General features: G+C 35.9%; 1 protein-coding gene and 1 long non-coding RNA gene across 8 annotated transcripts in view; one reads left to right on the plus strand and one right to left on the minus strand.

Moving 5' to 3' along the window:
* The window catches only part of LOC145255605 (uncharacterized), a 529950-nt gene that overhangs the window by 205852 nt on the left and 299083 nt on the right, over positions 1-25015 (plus strand). Inside the window, exon 1 of one of the 7 annotated variants that reach the window (XM_080114095.1) lies at positions 23740-25015. This exon is cut by the window's right edge and continues 578 nt beyond it. The exons of 5 other annotated variants lie outside the window; for them this stretch is intronic. The gene's annotated coding sequence lies outside the window, so the exon portion shown is untranslated. Of the gene's footprint in view, positions 1-23739 lie in introns of those variants that run through there. One more of the 7 variants, XM_080114097.1, reaches the window with a different exon arrangement.
* LOC145255608 (uncharacterized) lies at positions 8350-23128 on the minus strand. The gene is made up of 2 exons (XR_013863865.1): positions 23010-23128; positions 8350-8744 (listed from the first exon to the last, which is right to left on the minus strand). It is a non-coding gene; the product is annotated as an uncharacterized LOC145255608 (long non-coding RNA).

Consider the following 25015-nt stretch of genomic DNA (forward strand, 5'->3'; position numbering starts at 1 on the left):
TGAAGATTGCCAACACCCGAAGCAAAAAATGAGGCAATGGAACAGACTGGGTTCAAACTTGGTATATACCCAGGTAGCTAATTCATGTCATTATCCAGTATTTAATAGTTTGTTGAGGAATTGTGTGAAAATATTCTTTTTTTTATTATAAGTCACATTGACCTGTCCAACGAGAGTGAACAGCAAACCAGACAAGATTTTAAGACCTTCCCATCCAGTAACTAAACACACACACACACACACACACACACACACACACACACACACACACACACACACACAAGATGTAGTTATATATATAAACACGGATTGAGTTATAAATGTGTGTTCATTTTTTCCTTTCTTTTTCATCCAGTGAAAATAAAACTCGAATTTGCAACTAAGCTTGTGTTTCAGACCATCTGAAGATTACCTAGAACGTTAAACCGTAGTTGTCGCCCACTAAAAACACATAGTTATTCTATCTATCTATCTATCTATCTATCTATCTATCTATCTATCTATCTATCTATCTATCTGTCTATCTATGTGTCTATCTCTCTATCTCTCTCTCTCTCCCTCTCTCTCTCTCTCTCTATATATATATATATATGTACATATGTGTGTGTTCTGATTGTATATACCTGGCGTTGCCAGGTCAAAACTATACGTCATATGACATCATACAACATCATACATAACTCCATCTGCTATGACGTCATCATAGATGAGGATTAATATATATCGTATGTGACGTCATCTGCTATGATGTCATATATAATGTATATGAACAGACCGGAATACAGCTTTATTATAGTATATATATATATATATATATATATATATATATATATATATATTCCATCTTAGATTGAGCATATTGGGGGGGGGGCGAAATAAAAACCGCAGATATCATACAAAGCAATACTCTTTGTGTAAACAAATAGAGATTAGGCGTTTGGACAATGGTTACACATTGTAATATCGCATACCCATCTTAGAAGCAGTCAAATAGCATAAAGGTAAAAGCACTGGCTTTCGTCTAGATGGTCGAGTTTCTATCCTGACTTGAGGTAATTGCTAATCTAGCCACACTGATGAGCTGTGATACAGCGAAACAGTACTATATATATATATATATATATATATATATATATATATATATATATATATATATAGTACTGTTTCGCTGTTTAGCAATTACCTCAAGTCAGGATAGAAACTCGACCATCTAGACGAAAGCCAGTGCTTTTACCTTTATGCTATTTGACTGATTCTAAGATGGGTATGCGATATTACAATGTGTAACCATTGTCCAAACATATATATATATATATATATATATATATATATATATATATATATATATATATATATATATAGTAAGTTTGGAAAAATAATATATAGCAATTAAGTTACACAGAATTTCTGCATTTCATTCTTGTAAGAATTCTTTAGGCTATTGCATGGAATTGATGTTGCTTCATGTTTTTATATATTCTCGTGGTACTGGGTTTGCTAATCAGTCAATCAGATTCTTAGCTATTTGCCCACCGATTTATAGTATCTTATGAGCATGCCTGATTTTCATTTTGATTATTATTGCTATTATTAGTAGAAGTACACCATCTTTATTATAATTTTTCTCGTTATCCTATAAAGTTTATTTTGTATATACATATGTTTGCTATTTCATTCCTGCACTTTGGGATTATTTAAAGTTTAGAGTAGTTAATTTCTTATTCAAACATATTCTACACGGATCGTCTAGGTTGCTACATGTGATGGCTTGCCATAATATTTTTCACTCTACTATTATGACTGTCCACTTTTTTAGCTTCTAGTAGTAGTTTGCTAATACTTTTTTTATATTTGAATATTATATTTTTATATTTCCCTCTGCGACAAAAATGTTTTGTCGCAATTTTGTTGGTTTATGACCCAATCATGAACTCCCCTGAAACAATCATATTTTCTTTTCATGATGAGCTTAGACAATTATTTCTCAATGTCTCTGATGATAAGATCATTATACTTGTTAATTTGAATTTGTGAGTGGGAAGGAATTCTCAAACTTGGAAATGTTTAGGTTCAAATGGATTGAGAAATGTAAACAGCAATGGCCTTCAGCTTTTGCAACTTTGCAACGAACATGAACGTAGTTTCGTCAGAAAAACAAATACAAAAGGTACATGGCAACACCCACTTTCTAGACACTGGCATATGATAGATTATATTATTATTCACTGGTGTGATCTGCAAGATCTGCATCATATTCGAGCTATGAGAGGTGTTGAATGTTGGATGGATCATCGCTTGGTAAGAGCCAAAATGGCACTCAAGATTCGCCCCAAAGCACGATAAAATTACAAAAACACTTGAGATCTCAAAGCTTCTTCATCTACCCGAAACAAAGAACATCTTTCAGAATGCACTTAATTCTATGATTTAGGTGAAAGAAATTTATCGGAGGATTTTAAAGTGAAAGTACTTTCTGCAAGACATTTTAGGATTTCAGAAAATGAAGAGCCAAGATTGGTTGGCTGAAACTCATGGGGAAATCAATGCCCTACTTAAAATAAAATGCAAGTTTTTCTGAAAAACCATTGTCATCAAATCTATCCAACCAAGCAAAAATGGAAGCTGCAAAAACATACAAGGATTTGCAAAAAGTGGCACCAACGTGTATGCGTGAAATTCAAGATCAATGGTGGTTCAAGAATGCAGAAGAAGCACAACTCGTAGCAAACAGCAAAATCTCAAGACTGTTTTACCAAATAATCAAATAATTATACGGGCCGCAGCAATCAAGGGTGAGATAAAAGCTTCTGTGAGTCAAATGAACAACAACAAAGCACCAGGAATGAATGGAATAACAACAGAGATTTTAAAGAATAGCGGTGAGAAAATGATCTTTTGGAGCAAGTCATCCAAAGCGTATGGGGAAGTAGAGTACCTCAAGACTGTAGAGATGTGTCACTGTATAAAAAGGGTTCAAAATCAAACTGCAGCAATTTTAGAGGCATATCTTTGCTGTCTATTGTTGGAAAGGTGTTTTCAAGGTTTATTCTAAATAGATTAGTTGACGCAGTTGTCAATGTAATGCTACCAGAGTCATAGTGTGATTTTTGTGCAAGCTGTGGCACTGTGGATATGATTTTCGGTGTTTGGCAATTGCAGAAGTGCAAAGAACAAAATCTTCCATTGAACCTATGTTTCATTTACTTATCAAAAGCCTTTAATATCGTAAACAGAAAATCTTGGAAAATATTACTGAAATTGGACTGCCCTGAGAAATTTGTGGATCTGATTCATTCTCTACATGACAGAATGAAGGCCAGGGTTAGTTTCAACGACACTCTATCTGAGGAAATATCTATCAACAATGGGGTTCAACATTTCTGCATCCATGTTATTCAATATCTATTTTGCCATAGACTTTTTCGTGTCCTTCCATGAAAACTCAGACAGTAGTTACCTAAGATATCAGACATCTGCCAGTGTATTTAATGTCTGTAGACTACTTTCTCAAACAAAAGTCTCTTCATTGGTGAGTAAGGTGCTCTAAACGGATGACCGTGATATCATTGAACATTCAAAAGATGAGTCGGAATGCTTTATGAACCATTTTGTATCTGCATGTAACTCGTTTGGTTTAAAGATCAACTTACAAAAGAGACAGTTATCATGTATGATTCAGCACCTGGATCGCTTTATATGGAACCAGCTATTTTCATTGACGGTAATAAATTAGATATAGTGCACAGGCAATGCTCTCTCTGAAGGATGCAACCTAAACCTTCTGCAATGTAAAGGGCTTCTTGGTCTTTTTCAATACTTAAAAGACATGTATGGTCCCAGCATGGTATCAAGTTACGTATGAAAATCATTGTGTATAAGGTATGTGTTTTGATAGATCTCATTGCCACTTGTAGGAGATGGATTCGCAAGGAACACAAGCAGGAGCGAATTCTCGCGGCTGGAGATTTGGATCACACTTCCTTTCTGGCTTGTCCAATCAGAAGTCAATTCTCAGTCATGTGACCGAGTTTATAAAAGGTTAAACCAGCAACACACAAATTCTTTTTCTTCCCAGATCTTGGACTGACAACAATTCCACGTGGAACGGACCTAGTGCCCCCAACTTCTCTCTTGAGACTCAACAGAACTTGCCCTGCTTTCAAGTTTGGAGTTTGACTAAGACGTGAATACAAACAAGCTAACATGGGGTTTGTTTTACTATACCCATAGATTAGAAAAAGTTGTCAAAAAACAAATATATTACAAATAAATGTTATCGAAGGCAAGATAAGTTACTTTTCTACCTAACTGGATAATTTTTAGTGTTTTCATTAAATGTGACATGTTTATTCGACTCAAAAAACATACAGTGTTTACTGATGTATTGGAAAAATGCAAATGGCGGCATGCTTGCTGTTGAACACGATAAGTTTGGGAAAACGAGTTTAAACAAAAAATTATACAAAATACTGTTAGAAACTCACTCAATATATGTTACCGTGACATAGGCGAACATATATTTGGTGAGTTTCTGACAGTATTTTGTTTGTTTAAACTCATTTTCCCAAACTAACTGTGTTCAACAACGAACATGCCGTCATTTTTCTTTTTAAAATATGTCGATAAACACTGTATGATTTTTGAACCGATTCCATGTTTTAAAGTGAGTAAAACCACTAAAAACTTTTCCAGATAGGTAGAAAAGTAACTTATCTTGCCTTTGGTAACATCTATTTGTTATATATTTATTTTTTGACAACTTTTTCAAATCTATGTGTACAGTAATACAAACCCCCAACATGATTATCTTCACACACAAATTCTCATTCTCATCCTACAGTTGTCCTGGATATGACCTTAAACTATATCCAGTGGCGATGCCCCAGTTTGCGGGCTTTGGGGAATGTGGAGCCACCCTTTAATTGCCATTGCTCCTAGGTCCACTCTGAACCGGAGTGGTAGTACCTGTTAGGGTCTCAACTATGGGTTAAATAGAATCCGACTTGAAAACAACAAATATATTCTATTAAAAAGTTTTTCTTCAAAATCTTTGGATTCAGCATTAAATAACCTGAAAAGAGTTGATATGCTGTAAAACAAAAACAACCAACCAAGCAACCAATCATCCTACAGTACTGTCTCTAATCTTTCGTGGCGTATGCTTCTACTACTAACTTCTAGGAAACAAATAATCCATCATGGTTACAGACCATAACTTCAACACACACACACACACGCACCTGTCTAATCTTTAATCTAAGTTTCCACACAGAAACCCTTTCGCTATACAACCTACTAATGAAGATAATCTTATAAAGCTGTTATTAAAAACACAGGAGAAATACTTGTCCTTTATTCTAAACCTTCCTGGAGCTGCTCATGAACTATCTCTGACAATATTGACATTCATTGTTTGGTCTTAGTTTCACATTCACTGTCACACAACACCGTTGCCACCCTGGATCTTGTTAGATCACTGAAGTTAAGCAACATTGAACCTGGTCAATACCCGATGGGTGACCATTTGGGAATATCAGACACTGTATGTAGAAGGATGACGACAGTTTCCTGCAAGAACTGAAAAAAATTAATGGCGTCATTTCCGCTAATTTACTGGGGACTGCATGTGAATTTAACATTTCCTTGACACTTCCTCCTTTGGAGGAAGCTTGTTTAACCCGCCTAGTGTGAATGATGCCAGCATATATATATTTTTTTTTTTTTTTTAAATTTAACTTCAGTCAAAGTTCTAAGAAATCAAAGAACCCCCTTCATGGGGCTAACACTTAATCTATATTTGAGATACATAGATATTTGAATATTCCAATAAAGTTCCAACTTTACGTCTCAAAAACTGAGTTAGTAAAGAAGTTGGGAACATAATTTTTCTTTCCCCAATTGACCATTTAAATATGTTATAGTATACCTTTCTTGTGGTCTCTTGGTTCTTCTGGATTCTAGGACAAGAATTCATCTAATCTGGTGGAGTATCCAGCTTCGTGCTGTTGAGGTAACATTACTTGGAGACGTTGTACCATTCCTCATAAAAGCAAGTGTAGACTAAGTATATCAAGGAAATTTTATGAGCTGCAAATACTGAGGTAACATCACTTGGAGAAAGTGTGCCATTCCTCATAAAAAAAAAAAACTAGTAGGAGTTATCCATACAGAGAAAATCTTATTTGGGCTGTTAATATGATGGGATTTGGAATATTTAGTCAGGGCTTACTTGCAGAAAAACCTATCCACATGTCAGGTTTTCCTGACAAACCCCTGTACAGAGAGACCTTAGACACTCGAGGATAGTGTCTAGTAGGCATTCAAGTTCTCTCCATAAGCATTCAAGTTCTCTCTCTGTTTCCAACTATCAATGCGATGGTTGTAGGTTCAATCACCAGCTAGGGAAAGGTGCTAGTCTAGCCACACTGATGAGTTGTGATACAACGAAACAGTACAGTATGTGGATGACTTTATATTTTAAGCCCCCCTCTTAGGGTTGAGCACTGTCATGAATGTATCTCACTCGCTACTTAAATGGCTATAAAGTGAGGCCCGCTGTTTGTTTGTAAATAAACAAGCAGCTCAAGCACTGTAAAAGCAGTGGGCGAATGTTTATTCAAATGAACATTTGATGAGGTCATTTGCGAGCACCGATCCCATGGGCCAGAAGTTAGAACTGCCAACTGTCAACGCAATGGTTGTAGGTTCAATCTACAGCTAAGGAAAGGTGCTAGTCTTGCTGCACTGATAAGTTGTGATACAACGAAACAGTACTGTATGTGAATAACTATATATGCTGTTTCAAACCTATCTCTCTCTCTCTCATCTCTCTCTCTCTCTTTTTATTCTCTCTCTCTCTATCTACATGTCTTTATCTCTTCTATCTCTTTCTCCCCCTCTCTATCTTTCGCCACCTCTTTCTATAATATCCTCGATTTCAAATCTCTCTCTCTCTCTCTCTCTCTCTCTCTCTCTTTTCCTCCCTCTGTGTTGCAACTCAATTATTTTGACAGCTGTTATCAAATTTCATATTGACTTTATTTTGAAGCAAACAAAATTTTAATACAAATCGATCCAATTTTTCAGTCGATCGTACACTACAAGAAAAATAACATTTTAAGTCTCTTTTAACGTTTCAGACAAAGCAGTCATGACGATTAGACTCTTATAACTACGGATGGCCTAAATAACCAGTAATTTTTCTCCATCTCTCCTGCACACTTATCATAATTTCTACATTTAATTATGAAAATACCTTCATACATTTCTAATTTTTTAGATGAGGATTGATTTTTTGTATCATTTGGATTCTTTCGATTACTGTTCTCATCTTGAGTGTTATTTTCACAACGTTTCAGCCGATGTAACCTCCAACCTTCTTCAGGTGTATCTTGTCAAACTCAGAAATCTTTTTGTCGAATTTGGGAATCTGTACAGGATTTTGAACAGAACAGATATCTCCTGTATCAAATAATCCTTATGCACTGTGAAATTTACTTTATGTATGAAAACCAAAGAGAAGAGATATAACATATGAGAAATATTTGGAATCAAGTCTCCCCTTGCTGTTATTTCAGATCATTTGAAACCATAGCAGCAAGGTTCAGTCTCCCCTCCATCAAGACCAGAGCTTTGGGGGAAATATCAGATATTTTATAATTCATATGCAAAACTATGAAAACAAATGACTGATTAAAACATTTTATGGCTGTAAAAAAGTGATGGGACAGGGGGTTGAGCTTGGTAGACAGTACGGGACATATTAGATTAGAGGATCTTTTTTGGACCCTGTTCAAGATGGAGAGGCTAGGAATAGATGTACCAACAATACTCCATGCATGGGTGAATGGTAGCTTTATAGAGATATAGAATAATGGCAGGTATGAGCAGTTTTCTTTTTTACAGCAGCCTTTGCAATGTCTTCAATGTATTCATTCTGATTCATGTTATCTGTGAATGTTAGGCTGAGGAGTTTGAATAATGTAATCTTAAGTAGGATGCTATTAGCCATGGCAATCGGTGGTTGCAAAGGTTTCTTATAAGTGTTAAAAGAAAGAAGCCTTGTCTTAGTAGCATTAAATGTTACCAAACCATTTATGGTTCCATTCTACTATAGACTGGAGACCATGTTTTAAGAATTGGTCCATTAAATATGTGTGTGTCCATTATTTGCATACGTTGGCTATTGCTCATGCTGCTTTCTATATGCACGTCCGTGCTCTGTCACATGTATAGATCGAGTAACCAAGTCCATCTCGGTTGTGAACATTAAATCCCCAAATACAGGGTGCAGCAAAAAAAAAAAAAAAAACGCTCACATTTCACTTTTCAAAAAAATAGACAAGAACATCCTTTAGGAATATTTTATTATATGATTAACAATGCAAATTGCCATTTTGTGTAAACTATTTTTTTAAAAATAACGTCTTCAAGATGGCTCCCTTGAACTGCAATACACTGCTTTAAGCATATCCCAAAGTTTTTCATCGCACTCTGAGTCATTTCTCCTGGAATTTCATTTATTGCTTTGCAAATGGCAGCTTTCTGTTCATCAATGGTTGTTGATCAGTGCTTGAACACCTCACTTTTAACATAACTTCACAGAAAATAATCACAAGGTGAAAGGTCAGGCAAAACGCGAAGGTATTCTCTGTTGGTGAGAAAATTTTCCACAATAAATGCAGGGTTTTTACCTGGCCAAACCATATCTAGGCATCAAAAATTTCAATAATTCACCAGTTATTCTGAAAAAACAAAATGGCAGTTCATTAATAACATGAATTTACTTAAACTGAGTGAATAACTGCAACAGTCTTGCCATAGTAAGAATTTAAAAAGGTGGGCGTTTTTTTGGCCCATCCTGCACATGTATTTGGGTGATCAGATCTAAGAGGAGTGTTGCACTAATACCACCAGAAAAAATATCTCAAAGAAAAGAAGCTATCTTAAATTGCGAGGTGCTTTCAATAAGTTTCCAGGCTTTTTTTGTATTAGCACTGTTATTGAAAGTACACACATGAAACTGTAGTCTCCTTGAAGTAATCTTCTCCGGCTGCAATGCACTTATACCATTCCAACAACTAATAGAAGGCCCCATGGGAATCCTCTGATGAAAATGTCACAGCTTCTTTCATCTCTTCGATTGTCTCATAATGACAACCTCTAAGATTTTCCTTGAGCTTAGGGAATAACCAAAAGTCACAGGAAACAAGGTTTGGACTTTAAGTAGGGTGAGGAACTGTCCTGATGCCCATCTTGGTCTGTCTTTCTGATTTTCTCTGAGCACCCTCGGGACAAATTTCGTGCAAATCTTCTGCATTTTCAGTTCCTCACAAATAATTGTGTACAGTTCCCACACTTACATCAAATTGTGCATTTATTGTCTCTATAGGCATGTGGCGGTCCTTATCCATGAAATTCTTTATTTGGCCAATCAACTTGGGAGTCTCCCTGCCTTCCTGGAATCTCTTATGCCACTCAAAAACTGATGCTCGATTCATGTAAGATGGTCCAAAAGCAGTTTGAAGCAATCCATACATTTCTGTGGCATTTTTTCCCCAAGTTTAAAACAGAATTTTACTGCATATCACTCTTCTAAAATGTCTTTACGTCGAGATTGGATTTTTGAAATTCACCAGCTGTGATAATCAGGTTTTAGTAGGGCATATTCTAATTCCTTCTGTAGCTGTTCAGTTGAATCGAAAATCATAAAAATTGGTCAGTCATTTCATAAGATGTATAGCAATAACATACTGAATTTTCAAGAGTCTCAGACAATTTCAAATGCTTGTACAGAAAAGTCTGGAAACTTATTGAAGGCACCTGGTAAATCTTAATAAATATTTTAGTGCATCTTAAATTGCTATCTATCTATCCATCCATCTATCTATCTACTTATTTATCTACTTGATGGCTTGAATGTTTTTGGGTTTTTTTAATAAAGATATCTATTATAGCGACAGGTATAGTATTTTATTTGAACTTTCTAAATATTTGGGTATTTTTTTTTTTGTAAAGCAATCTATCAACATATTTGACACTGTTTCTATCTTTTCATTTACCTACTAGCAGGTCACCCGATTTATGCCTACCAAGTTCTAATATTTTTCAATTTTGACCCCTTAGCAGTTATTTTTACCAGTTAAAAATCAAATCAAATTTGTTCCACAATTCCCTTATATATTAAGTTTCAAGTCTGTAGACAAAAAATTGACAAACCATTCCTTAGATAAACAAACAAGATCACTTTATATATATACTAGCATTTCAGTCCGGCGTTGCCCGGGTGTTTAGAGGTGTGTATTGAGCAAACAAAAAACAAAAAACGTGGTAGTAGGAAGGCAGGCACGAACCCGTATCGCGAAGGAGGAAAAAATGGAAAAAAAACTGATGTCTTTGCTGTTATGACCACTGCCAAAGTGATGTAGGTTTAAATTAAGGCTAGACAATCGAAAAGAGGTGATGACTTTCGAAAATATCGACGAAAAAAGCGACCCCTCCCTGTAGAAAAGTGCCCAGTTAAGGGTGAAGAAATTAATGTTTTTAGCCAATTTTCGGTGTTTGTCGTCTGAAGGGTCGAGCTTCAAAATGATATTAGTCTTGTGAAAATCCGTCGCCTCTGCCAAAAGTTTTATGCAGACAAGCAAACATACATACATACCTTTATATATTGGTAGCTCAAATTTTTGACCCAAACCGATTAAAAAGCTTGCCCTATCTCTGAATACCCTTTATGTAAAATTTCAAATGTTTAGACCAGAAATTGTCTGAGTAATTTGGTAGAGACTGCAGAGGGCAATTTAAAAAAAACTTTGGCCCCGATTATGACCCCTTAGCATTTATTGTTTTGAGCTCAAATCAAGTTATTAAGTTAGATCCATGTCCAAGGAATCTATATCTAAAATTTCAATTGTTTAGACCCAAAATTGTCGCAGGAGTTTGGTACAGTTCTCAAAGGTCAAATCGTTTAATTTTGACCCCTTAACAGCCAAATTTCTGGCCGAAAATGAATTACAAAGATTTTCCCAAATCTCAATACCTTGTATATCAAATTTTGAGTCAGTAGACTGAAAATTGACAGAGTTATTGTGTAGGGAACTGTACACAGACAGGCACACACACATAGACAGACAGCGTTGCCCGGGTGTTTGGAGGTGTATACTGGGCAAAAACAAAAAAAAAGGATTAAGTTTTTTACCTTTGACCTCTATTATGACCCCTTAAAATTTATTGTTTTCGGCTCAAATCGAGTTTATTAAGTTAGATCCATGTCCAAGGAACCTATATCTAAAATTTTAAGTGTTTAGACCCAAAATTGTCGAAGGAGTTTGGTAGAGTTCTCAAAAGTCAAATCGTTGAACTTTGATCCCTTAACAGCCAAATTTCTGGTCGAAAACCGATCACATAGATTTCCCCAAATCTCAGTACCCTGTATATCAAATTTCGAGTCTGTAGACTAAAAATTGACAGAGTTATTGCATAGGGAAATGTACACAGGCAGACAGATAGACAGACACGCAGACACGTTCACTTTTATAGATATACTAGCATGGGTGTCCGGCGTTGCCCGGGTGTTTGGAGGTGTATGCTGAGCAAAAAAACAAAAAAACAAAAACGGTCAATTTTTTTAACTTTGACCCCTATTATGACCCCTTAACATTTATTGTTTTGGGTTCAAATCGAGTTATTAAGTTAGATCCATGTCCAAGTAACCTATATCTAAAATTTCAAATGTTTAGACCCCAAATTGTCGGAGGAGTTAGTAGAGTTCTCAAAGGTCAAATCGTTTAATTTTGACCCCATAAAAGCCAAATTTCTGGCCGAAAACCGATCACAGATTTTCCCAAATCTCAATGCCCTGTATATCAAATTTCGAGTCTGTAGACTGAAAATTGACAGAGTTATTGCAAGGAAAATGTACACAGACACACAGACAGACAAACAGACAGACACATAGACACACAGACACGTTCACTTTTATAGATATATAGATAGATAGATTATCAGAAGCAGTCATTAAAGTGTTTGAGATTTTCCTGGGATTTAACGTTATAGCATATGGGAGAAATAATATAGATTTATGAGATACATTCCTCCTTAGACCTAACTTGGAAAATTTGACGTGTTTTGCATTGTTATGAGAACTTTATCAGTGTGTTGATCTATTCGTTGGTCTGTCAAGATTAAAATATCATTCAATGGGGTACTACTTATTTTAGATACCTTTAGTAAAAGACTATACATCATGATTCGCCAGTGATGCTCAAGTTTGAAATAACATTTCATACAGGTTGAATAATTGTTTTCTTTTACAATACATTAACACTTTTCAGGTTATTTAATGCTGAATCCAATCATTTGCGATTTGTGCTTATTTGTTTACGCTGTTATGGGTTTATGTTTATGTATGCATGAGCAACCCGAAGTTGTAAACCGGATGTGGGATTACAACACCCATTACAAGGTTTTTATATATATATATATATATATATATATATATATATATCCGAAACAATGTTTTATGGTAAACACCTGATGATCCCTGAAATAACATTAGAAATATTGTGAATTCGAGAAGCCATTTTTCCTACGGTAAGAATTTTCTTCTGCAAAGTTAAATGTCCAAAACCAACTAGCAAATACTGTGTAAGTTTATCGTTATTTCAATAACATCTGGGATTTGAAAAAAAAAAAAATAAAACATGCTTGACTTTGTCAAGAGAGAAAGAAACAGACCGAATCAAGTCTTTTTTGCAAAAGGCAAAGAGGGTAAAAAAACAAACAAAAAAAAAACCTAAAATTTCCCATACGAATTTGTTGGATATTTAAAGCGACGGATTTTATTTTTGCTACGTAAAAACGCGTGCAAATAAAAAAATGTTAAACAAATATTATTTCGCTGCATTGTTTTTAGTAAGACTAGAGATATAGCGTTCAACAAATTAAGTTATAAAAGGACTGCTAAACTGTTCTTCAAACAAAAGAATTGGGAAAGAAAACTTGGTTGATTTTTTTTTTTTTTACTAAGGAATATTTCTTTAATACAAGTGTAAATTATAAACTGAAGTCGTATGATGGATGCGAAATTCAAAGATTCGCTGTTGGAATTGTTCCAATTCCAGGCAGAGCAAACTTTCACGTTGCAAAAGCAGCAAATTCAACGACAAGTAGAAAGAGAAGAGAAATTTAAACAAGCATTTGAAGAAAAAATGCTTCAACAACGGAAATGCTTTGAGGAAATATTGATGAAAACACAGGAGGAACAAAGAAAAATTCTGGAGGTGACACTGTTTACTAAAGCGGGCGATAATCATAACGCATTTTCTCAAACAGCTGTGTGGGCCGCTATTAAAAATTTCAATTATAATCCATAAGACGATGTCACTTTTGTCCAGTACTATAGACGATATGAGGATATTTTTATATTGGATGGTGGTACTGGTCAGACGTGAAAAAAGTTAGGCTTTTGCTAAGGAAATTGGGAACAGCCGAGCATACAAAGTTCGTAAATTTTATTCTCCCAAAAAAGACCTGTGAGTTGAGCTTCCAAGAAACAGTTACGCTACTTACAGAACTGTTTTCTGCAAAAACGTCTCTTTTCCATAGGCGATATAAATGTATGAATGTTACTAGAAGAGAAGACGACTACACTACTTATGCAAGTATAGTGAACAACTATTGCGACGATTTTAAACGGAAGGAATTATCATCAGATAATTTTAAATGTTTAATATTTGTGCAAGGGCTGGTCTTAAATAAAGACGCTGAAATCAGGTGTCGTGTTTTAAATAAACTTGAAAACGAACCAAATTTAAAATTACAAAACTTAGTGGAAAACTATGAATGGTATATTGCATTGAAACAAGACAGTCGTTACATAGAGGAAAGCGGAGTGTTGCATATTAAAAAGATCCATCAAAAGAAAAATTCGACTTCAAAAAATAACCAGAGAAAGAAACAGGGAAAAGATCCACCTGGAGGATGTTGGAGGTGTGGAATTAAACATTGGTACAATGAGTGTCCTTACAAATTCAAACAATGTGACAACTGCCACCAGAAAGGGCATAAAGCATCGCATTGTAGAAAAAAATCTGGTAGAAAGACACCCATTAAACTAACGAAAATTGAACCTGAGGAACAAAATATCCGGAAATATGTACAGGTCAAACTGTTTAAAAAGAAAGTAAGGCTACAGCTTGATAGTGGGTCTGACATTTCCATTATTAATGTACAGACATGGAAGAGGCTTGGGAGACCAACTATGATTAAATCACATAAAACGGCGAGAAGCGTCAGTGATGAAAAAATTACCCTTGAAGGAGAATTATTGACAAATATTTTTTTCCAGAACAGGGCCAAAAAAGCAAGAATTTTTGTCATGCGAAAATCAAACAACCTCTTTGGAACTGATCTGTTCGAAAAGTTTAGACTATGGGATCTACCTTTAAGCTCATTTTGCCAAAAGGTTGAGGATTCGAATGTGGAGGCAGAAAAACTTAAGAGAAAGTTAAAAGAATATTTCCCAGATGTATTTTCAGGCAGTTTGGGAAGGTGTACAAAATCGGTAGCAAAATTTGACATAAAAGTAAATGAACAGCCAGTGTTCAGAAAGAAAAGAAATCTTCCATAAGCCGCTATAGAACAGATAGACGATGGATTAGAAAGACTCGAAAACATGGGTGTCATCGGAAAAATTGATCACAGTGAGTGGGATGCACCAACAGTTTACATCAAAAAAAGAGTAAGGAGATTCGGGTTTGCGCCGACTTTGCGCCAGGCTTAAACAGGGCATTACAAGATCACCATTATCGTCTTCCGAACCCTGAAGAGATATTTGCGAAACTGAGTGGAGGGAAGTTTTTTTCTAAAATCGGTCTCAGTGACGCGTACTTACAAGTTCCAGTCGATGAGGAGTGTGCAAAGCTGCTATGTATTAATACCCATAAGGTATTGTACAAGTTTAACAGACTTCCTTTTGGGGTCAAAGTCGCCCCTGCGATTTTTCAGCAAATTATAGACATTATGTTAATGGGTTGAATTTCGCAGTAAGGTACCTGGACGATGTGTTAATGAAAAGCGCTAACAAAGAACAACACAAAGCTCATGTAAACCAAGTATTTAAAAAGATCCAGGATTATGGATTTAAAGTAAAACAGGAAAAATGTACATTTTTCATGGAGAAAATAAAATACTTGGAGCAAATCATCGATAAACAGGGAAAAAGGCTGGATCCAGATAGATCGAGTGCAATAAAGAATATGCCTGCTGCAGAAAATATTGCGTCTTTACAAAGTTTCTTAGGTTTTGTAAATTACTACAATGTATTTGTGCCAAATATGCATAAATTAAGGTCGCCTTTAAATGAACTGTTAAGGAAAGACCAAAAATGGGTCTGGACACAAGAGTGTGAAGAAGCATTTTGGGAAATTAAAGAGACTTAAACGTCTGACTTGTTTCTGGCACATTATAATCCCAAGCGTGAAATTATAGTTGCAAGCGAGGCCAGCTCCTATAGCATAGGAGCATTCATTTTTACACAAAATGGATGATGGAAAAGTGAAATCCATAGCACATTCATCCCGATTACTTTTGCCAGCCAAAAAGAATTACTCACAAATTGAAAACAAGGCACTTAGCATTATATTCGTGGTAAAGAAATTTCATCGTATCCTGCACGGTAGGCAATTTCTGTTACAAACAGACCATAAAGCATTATTAACGATTTTTTTGAAGTTGAAGTAAAAAAGTTGAAGTATGTGACACAATAATAGAACTTCCAGTAACGCTTGATGAGATCAGGAGGTGGACGAATTTATTATACGCATGAAAGAAAGGATCAACAATAACGAACTGGATGAAGAAATTTATTCAATTTGCAATAACATCCTGTTATATAGCGACAGGGTCGTAATTCCTGCGACATTACAGAAAAGGATGCTCAAAGAATTCCATGTAGGACATTCAGGTATATCAAGAATGAAAAGCCTTATGCATTCTTTCATTTATTGGCCAAACATGGATAAGGATATAGAAGGAAAAATCAGGGAGTGTAGAGGATGCACATTAGCTATGAAAGCTCCTACGACTCAATTCGGATCGTGGGCAAAACCAGACCGACCTTGGTCTAGGATTCATTTAGATTTTGCAGGACCACTAGATGGTTTCTACTATCTCATTGTTGTAGACAGCCTATCTAAATGGCCGGAAGTATTAAAATGTAAGAATCCCACATCCGAGGTAACTATCAACTTCATGTATGAACTATTCGCTAGGTTTGGAGTAGTAGACTGCATTGCTCCAGACAATGGAATGCAATTTACGTCTACCGAATTTAAACATTTTTGCAAGGATCATCTAATTGAGTATACAACCATTCTGCCATACCACTCAAGAAGTAATGGACAAGCAGATAAATTTGTTGACACATTCAAGAGAGCTCTGAAAAAAGGTAGTGAGTCGCCGACGGATAAGTCAATCCAACAGTTTTTACAAGTCTACAGAGTCACTTCGAATGCAAACATCGAAATGTCGAAGACAGCTGCTGAGGTTATGTTTGGACGCAAGGGTAGATCGATTTTTCACAAGTTGTTACCAAACCAGGATAGGCTAAACCTAAAAAAAAAACGATAACAAAAAAAAATTTTAAAAATAATATAAATTTGGCGAAAGAGCCTTCTACAAGATTCACAAAAATGATAAGACTTTCTGGGAGTCTGGCATTGTTGAGAAACAAATAGGCAACATGGTCTACATGATTAAGGGACCAGACTTTGTGCACAAACGTCACACTAACCAAATTCGGAAAAGATACTCGAACAATGAGGTGACCAGATTGCCCGAGGAGGACATCATGGACACAGTGTTTGATACTTTTCAGGTGCCCATACCAGAGACAGCTCCGGAAAACAGAAGGTCAAACAGAAAACGGAAATCAACAGAATTGATTAGGGTGAACCCAAAACAAAAACGTTATTAATCCCAGATGAGATATTTTCAAAGGGGGGGGGGCTTATACCGGCCTTCCTTGAACAGAGGAATTTACACTGATTAGCACTATAAATAGTGCTAGTAATTCCAACACCGGTGAGAGAGATGCGACTGCACTTCAACTGCTAGCCGAGTGCCCAACAGATATACACGCTTTCCTATCTTTGTACATTATTGTTAATACACTTGTTCCTTAACCGAACCTCGACTTGATTGTTCTTATTTTCACTGTCGTTCCACGACACAACAATATGCTAGAAGCCCTTATCCTGCCTTGACAGACTTCAAAATAGGCTTTGTAGCCTAGTGGGGATGCCCTTTTTTTCCTTGCAGCCTCTTTCCCACAGAAGAAACGTTTTGAGCCTGTCTTTGCTTTATCGTTATTTTCATAGCAAGTTACCGTCTGAGCTCCAATCTATGGTTCCCCCGTCCTGACTTTCATGAAAAACATTCGTCTAACTAAAACCACTATCAATAATTTCCCCCACTCTTTATCTGTGCCTAAACCTAAACGTAGATTCCATGAACAAAGCTTCTTTCTTAGAACTGCACGCCAGTGGAATGCTCTTCCGTTTTCCTGTGTTTACCTAATTCCACTACTAACGATTACTACATGTTCCCTTTGACCACTGTATATTCAATAACTAGCTTGTATTATTCGGACTGTTTATTTATATTCTGTTTGTTATGTTCACAATGTTTTCTTGTAAAGGAACCATCTTGTTCATGAACATTTTTTTCAAACTTGGGAACTTTTTCTTGGAACTGAGGAATTTTTATCATGAACTTGGGAATAAGCAAGGCTGGACATAAAGATTCCCGAGCTTGTCTCACACAGGTACTAAAAAGTGGTAAAAATATTCAAATCTAATTGATAAAACTCACTATGTCTGTCTGTCTCTATATTTTCAAAGTCTATCTCTTCCGAAACTTCACAGAGCGGCGCTAGGTGCCTCCAATGATTGGATTTTAATGGACTGTTCTTTTATGAGTCTTTAGCCGGTTAAAATAGTTTTTAAGAGGTAAAAACTGGGTCAAAATTGAAAAAATTGTTATACATTTTGTACATTCATTTTAGTCATTTTTCTTTTTATATATATTTTTTTAATTACATTTTCACCCCAAACAAGGCACATTGCCACTTTGTTGTAGGGGGCTACTATCAGGGACATAAGCATCAGGGGTACTGTGTAGGAAGTTGAGCAGCAAGATGTCGGTTCACGTTGCACTTGAACTTCTGCATCGTACAGTCAGGGAAGCAGGGACCCGGAAGGGAATTCCAAAGTCTAGCTGTTCTGGGGAAGAAACTACTGGAGTAGAAGGCTCTCTTGCATCTAGGGATCTCTACTGCAAAGGGGTGGGATTTAGCTGTTTGTCGGGTTTGTCGGAGGTACTCACGTCGAGGGGGCACAAGTGCTTGCAGTTCGTCAAAGCATTCACCATTAAAGTACTTGTAGAACAGGCAGAGGGATGCAACATTTCGTCGATGTGACAGAGGCTGAAGTTTAGCTGACAGTTCAGGGCCTATCAGATTGGCGACTCTCTTTTGAACCTTGTCTAGGAGCGAGAGACTAGTAGCAGATGCACCAGCCCAAATATGACAACAATACTCCGTACATGGGCGAATGGTGGCCTTATAGAGGTATAGGATACTTTCAGGCGTTAATAGCTTTCTAGCATGTTAGAGAGAACCCGCCTTTTTCGCAGCGGTCCTGGGAATGTTCTCAATCTAATTTTTCCAACTCATGTTTCCTGTGAATGTTAGGCCGAGGAGTTTACAAGATGTACTTTCAGATAAAGAGTCATTGGCCATTGCTATTGGCGGTAGGGAAGGTTTCTTGTAATTATTGAAGGAAACAAGTTTAGTCTTGGCAGCACTGAAGGTGACCTTCCATTTTTGTCCCCATTCCACTACGGATCGAAGGTCTTCCTCTAGTGTTTCTACCATTTCTTTAGATATGTGTTCATTTGTTTTCCTGTCGTGTCTGTTATAGAGCGTGGTGTTGTCAGCATACATACCCATCTCACAGACAATTTTGTCAGGGAGGTCATTTATGAATATTAGGAATAACAGAGGTCCAAGGATAGACCCCTGAGGCACTCCCACATTTATATCATATTGTTTAGATGTACGACCATCAAGGACAACCTGGATTTTTCTCTTATCTAAGAAGGATCTAATTATGTCATGTATTCTTCCAGTGATGATCTGATTTTCTTGAGAAGACCCTCATGCCATACCCTGTCAGAAGCCTTAGATATATCTAAAGCTACCGCTTTACCCTCCCCCACTTTGTCCAGCGACTGGTATATACGTTCTGAGATTACAGTTAGGATGTCTGCTGTGGAACGGGCTTGTCTAAATCTATATTACTTGTCAATCAGAAGTTTAGCATCTGTAAGGTGCCGGTCTAGAGCATGGTTAATTATGGTCTCAAATATTTTGGCGAAAAGTGGGAGGAGGCTAATGGGGCGATAATTTACTGGGTCAGTTCTTTCACCAGAATTCTTGACAACTGGTACCACAGAAGCAGTTTTCCAGCAGGCAGGAAAGCAAGATTCATTAAGGCATTTGTTGTAAAGTTTGGAGAGAACTGGAGCTACTTCGGCGGCGCACTTTTTTAATAGCACAGCTGGGATGAGATCGGATTCACATGCTTTTGCAGTGTCAAGGTTTTTTATGATAGCATGCACCTGAGCAGTGGTAATTTTCAGATCGTCTAGTGTGGCGTCTGTCTGCAAAGGAAAGTCAGGGAAGGGGTGGTTAGCAGAAGACCAGTGTGGAGTTTGAGGCAAACCATCTGGCAAGCATGTTAGCCTTCTCAGTTGCTGAGCAAACAACCTCATGATTGTTGGATAGTGGGGAATTGTTGATTGCCCATTAGTTACTACACTGTTGTAGATTTTCCAGAAGTCTCGGGTTCCTAATTTCTGTGCTTCGATGCGTTTTTGGGTGGTTTCAGTAAATTCTCTCTTAGCTGTCGCTATTTCTTTCTTACAGTTATTTCTGGCTTCTATGTACTTCTGTCTGTTTGAACTGGACTTATGTTGGTTAAATTTGCGGTACGCATGCTGCCTTTGCGCTATGGCAGCTGCACAAGTTAAAGTTAACCATTGGAGAGAGTGGGGTTTGCTATAGAATTTGCGTGTGGGAACATGTGCTTCAATTGCCACTTTGAATCATTCAGTGGTCTCATCTGCGCAATGTTCAGCAGGAAGTGAAAAGATATTTTGCCATGGAGCGTCTCTGATGAGGTCCCTGATAGCTTCCCAGTCAGCCTTTGAATAATATCTTGTTGTTTTGAGCAGTGGCTCTTCAGTTTTGGCTCTAGAGTTTAGGCCGATTTCAACCATTACCATTGCATGATCGGCATTCCCAAGAGGGTTGTGGGCATTCGTTACACAGTCATCGGGAACTGTGGTCAGAAACAGATCTAGAAGTGATGCATGTTGTTCTTGCTGGTCTGGGAAACGGGTTGGAAACGTAACCATCTGTGATAGGGAATGAGATATAGAGAAGTTACGTGTTGTGGTACCAGCTGCGTCTATGTAAGTAGAAATTCCAAGCCAGTTGCTGTGGTGGACATTGAAGTCACTAAATACATGCACTTGTGCGCTAGTGTCGAGGGAAAGTGCTGTATCTATGCTGTCAGAGACTTTGTTTATTAGGGTACAGTCCTGGGTCGAGGGAGAACGGTAGAGAAAATAAAAGTAGCTAATGTTATGTTGCATGTTAAGTCTAAAGCACATAAAGGCTTAATCGTCCGATTCTAGTTTAGTTTCTCTAGTCAAGGGGAGGGTGTTTCGAATATAGACTCCAAGCCCATGCATATGTCTGTCAGAGTCCTTACGGCAGAGTGGGAGGTATCCAGGCATGTTAAAGTAGTTAGAGGGGATGGAGGAGTGTAGGTTAGTCTCACTTTGTGCTAAGATATCCGGGGTGTTTGTTAGGAGAAATGCTTCAACATCATTTAAATTAGTTCTAAGCCCACGGATGTTCGTAAATGCGAGCCTCAGGGGAGAAGGCAGGTTGTTTTTGTTTGAGTTTTGGCCTGGTTTTAGCGTGATTTTTTAATGTACTGTCATTTTTATTTTTAAAAGTTTCAGTTTAGGTAAGGGGTGCTGAACAAGTGGTTATGCAGAATACCAGACATGCAACACAGGCAGATCATCAGCTGTCCCTCCATCTACTAGGGTTGTGGCCTCAGGATAGCCTACTGGGGATGAGTGCAGGGTCCCTTTCTATGCACGACAATGGCACTACAAACATTATGATATTATACAACTGTTGATGGAGCAGCCACTCTCAGCGCTACCAAAGAGTTAGGGCGCCTGTACTACCAGTCAGGAACAGCAGCCAGTAACTGTCTATCCGGTACCCTCAACCCATCAGTTTATTTTTAATCAATTCATATGCGTGTTACGTTGGTACAGTGGTAATCTCACCAGCTTTGAATGCTACAATTTTGCTTTCGGTTCCGATTCTAACTGATGGCACCCAAATACTTTTTTCTTACTTTTGAAATCATGATTCTCTCTCTCTCTCTCTCTTTCTCTCTCTCTCTTTCTCTTTATATATATATACGAAATCTAAACAAATTAAACTATCACATTTAAGCGTATTTTACAATTGAACAAAGGCACCCCCCCCCTTACATCAGTAAAAAATAAAACAAAATACTGTTAAAAACCCACGCCATATACGAAATGCCTTAAATTTCCAGACTTGTTAAATAACTTTTTTCGAACATATAGTGTTGAGCGTTAAGTGCGAACAAGAAAAATGGCTGCGACTTGAAAATAATAATTTGAAAATAAAGATATCATAGAAAATACTTTTACAATATGTGTTACCGTGACATATATTGGGTTGATTTCTAATAGTATTTTCTATATATTTTTTTTAATTGTTAAGTCGTTATCAAACCTTAAAATATTTAGGTGTTAACTCGCGGCCATTTTTCTTGTTCTTACCTAACGCTTGACACTATATGTTTTTTTTCTTTTTCGTACTGATTAAATGTTTTAAAATGAGTAAAACCACTAAAACTTTTCCATCGTATAGGTAGAAGAGTAACTTATCTTGCCTTTGGTAACTAACATTTATTAATTATACATTTGAATTTATTTATATATTTTTTGTACTTGTACAGTTTAATCAAGACATTAAAAATTGAAAATATCGAAAAAGGTCATATTGTACGTTTTGGACTGAATATCTCCGAAAAAAAATTTCACTTAATTTGATCGAGTAGCTTTTTTTAATTTTTTTATTTTTTACAGCGGGAAAAAACGTTTTTATGAGAGCGCGTTGAAATTAGCCATCTTGGAATTTTTTGAACACACCACGGGGAGATAACTCCAGTTAAAGCAGAGACACTCCCATCTTTAATACTCGCTCTTCTTCCTAAAAATCGAACCTTTTGCTCGGTATCATAACACATAGTTTTTTCGCTGTAAAAAAGAAACTACTTGATGAAATTAAGTGAATTTTTTTTTCCGAAGGACTTCGTTCCATAACGGATACGTACAATATAAATTTTTTTTTTCGGTATTTTCATTTTTTAATGTTTTGATTAAATTGTACAAGGACCTTTTTTTGTACCTTTATGGATTTGTAAAACAAACCCAGATTACCGAGTTCAACAAGATGCCCGTGAAAATGTCGGAGTTTAAATCCATCGAAACGATATGGATGTAAAAACTAGGATAAGAATAGCAGTTCGAATAATACAATTATCAATCGCCGTCTAATAATTTTGCAACATAAAAGTTCACAAATATGAAATACGTTAATCTGTTTAAATAATTAAGTACTTATACAAACTATGAATCGTGATAGAATTATAACGTATTCAAAAACCCATTCCTTAATGTGGCGAGGGACGGGCTTTTTTATTTATTTATTTATTTTAACTATTCTGTACTTTCACCTAACAATTTAATACATAAAAGACAGTAATAATTGAATTTAGCTTGAAAATTCTATCAAAAAAAAAAAAAAAAAAAAAAAAATCACGGACCGTATTCTGCATAAGTTACTTATGATAGTCATTCGTTCAGTGTATGAGAGCGGCAGCGGCGTTGTTGCTCTGACTGTGAGGAAAACTCTTATATGCACACACACACACACACACACACACACATATATATATATATATATATATATATATATATATATATATATATATATATATATATATATATATATATATATATATATAAAATGGGTTAATAAATTCCAACGAAAGAAAGATGTATATTTAAATAAGGGAGTAGTCACCAACAATGTGTATTTTTTAACATTATTTTATTATTCCGTGTCTTGGTTTTTCATTGAGAATTATGTTTGGATCATTGTAATAATGTTTGGATCATTGTAATAATGTTTTTAAGTCAATGACTTAAAAACATTATTACAATGATCCAAACATAATTCTCAATGAAAAACCAAGACACGGAATAATAAAATAATGTTAAAAAATACACATTGTTGGTGACTACTCCCTTATTTATATATATATATATATATATATATATATATAGTAGCTCACATTTTACTCTAAATAAGTAATTCTCTATCATTTTTCTATCCATATTTTTTCTTTAGGTCGACTATCGCTATTGTTGAACTTGGGTGCTTCCATAGTTGTATTACTCGACTGTTGAAACATCCTCCTCCCCTTCACCGTTTCGTCTAAAAGAAACTTCTCTTTATTAATTACGCTCGTTCAACTTTTCTCCTCCTACTCCTTTGTCGTTCAACTTTTCTCCTCCTACTCCTCTGTCGCTCAAATTGCTCATCACTTCTACCCTCTCTTTCTTGCGCTATTCTTAATTGCTACCACCTAACTTTTATTACCTCTTTCCATTCCTCTTTCAAATTTTGCGCTTTTTCGGCTTTCTTTCATTCCTCCGTCCACCTTTTTTTTTCTTTCTCTCCGCCCAGCAAGAAATTTTTCTGTCATTCACTCTCTTTCATTCATCTATTTCTTTCTTCCTTCATTCCTACTGACTTTCGGCACGTACGCAGAAATAAAGACAGTAAAAAAGGGGGGAAAAACAACTCATCCAATGTTTAATGTATTTTAGTTTTATTTTTATAAAAAAATAAATTCAACACATTTCTTTACAAAAACATTAGTTTAAAATTTAAACTAATGGTTATTTTATTTAAAAGGTTTATTTGGCACATTTCGTTTTTGTTTATATGTAATAGCAAAAAAAGCACCGATTAATTTTTTTTTTTTTTTCACTCTCGTCTTCAAACCGGGCCCTCAAATACATCATCCCGGACTTATTGTTAGTTGGACTGTTGGGCTTAATGAAGCTTCTAACATTACTATCGTGTTTTTATTTATTTATTTTAATGAGCCATGGTTATAATACCGTTACCTTGTTAATTATTAGCGCTATTAAAGTACTCGAAAAATCCATAACTTCCTTCCTCAAACCACCAGATTGAAGATGAGAGTGATTTTTTTAAATGAAAATTACTCATTCTTTAACAATAAATAATTCTAGTTTATAGGATTTGTAAATTTAATACCGCTCCCTAAACTCCTTTTAAGCGGTTAAGTGTGAATATCAGAAAAAAAAAAAAAAAAAAAAAAAAAAATTGGCGGAAAGAAGAATAACACAGCAAAGTTATTTTAGAATTTACAGTGGGGATCAGTTTTTTTTATATATAAGTTTACTATAAGATGAGTGCCCAATTTTTTGTTGTTTCTAGTTTTTCAGGGCAGTTTACATTTTTTTTTAATCACTAACCTTCCGATTGACAAGGTCGTAAAACCACATGTAATCGTCTAACACCTCCCTATAAAAATAAATAATAATAGTAATAATAATAACAACAACGTCGTTAAGATTTATTTCTCATAACATACAAATATGTTTAACTGCCCTTAAACATTAGAATGACACGTAAATGGGGGATGATTTTACATTAGATTTATATGCAAAACTGATTCCCATGTAACTTCTAAAATATTTTAAGTTTTCCGCGTAATCGCTTAAAATGTAGAAT

The sequence above is a fragment of the Euprymna scolopes genome, chromosome 31 (genome assembly GCF_053919585.1).
Source record: "Euprymna scolopes isolate OS-2025 chromosome 31, ASM5391958v1, whole genome shotgun sequence".
Classification (NCBI taxonomy): Eukaryota; Metazoa; Mollusca; class Cephalopoda; order Sepiida; family Sepiolidae; genus Euprymna; species Euprymna scolopes.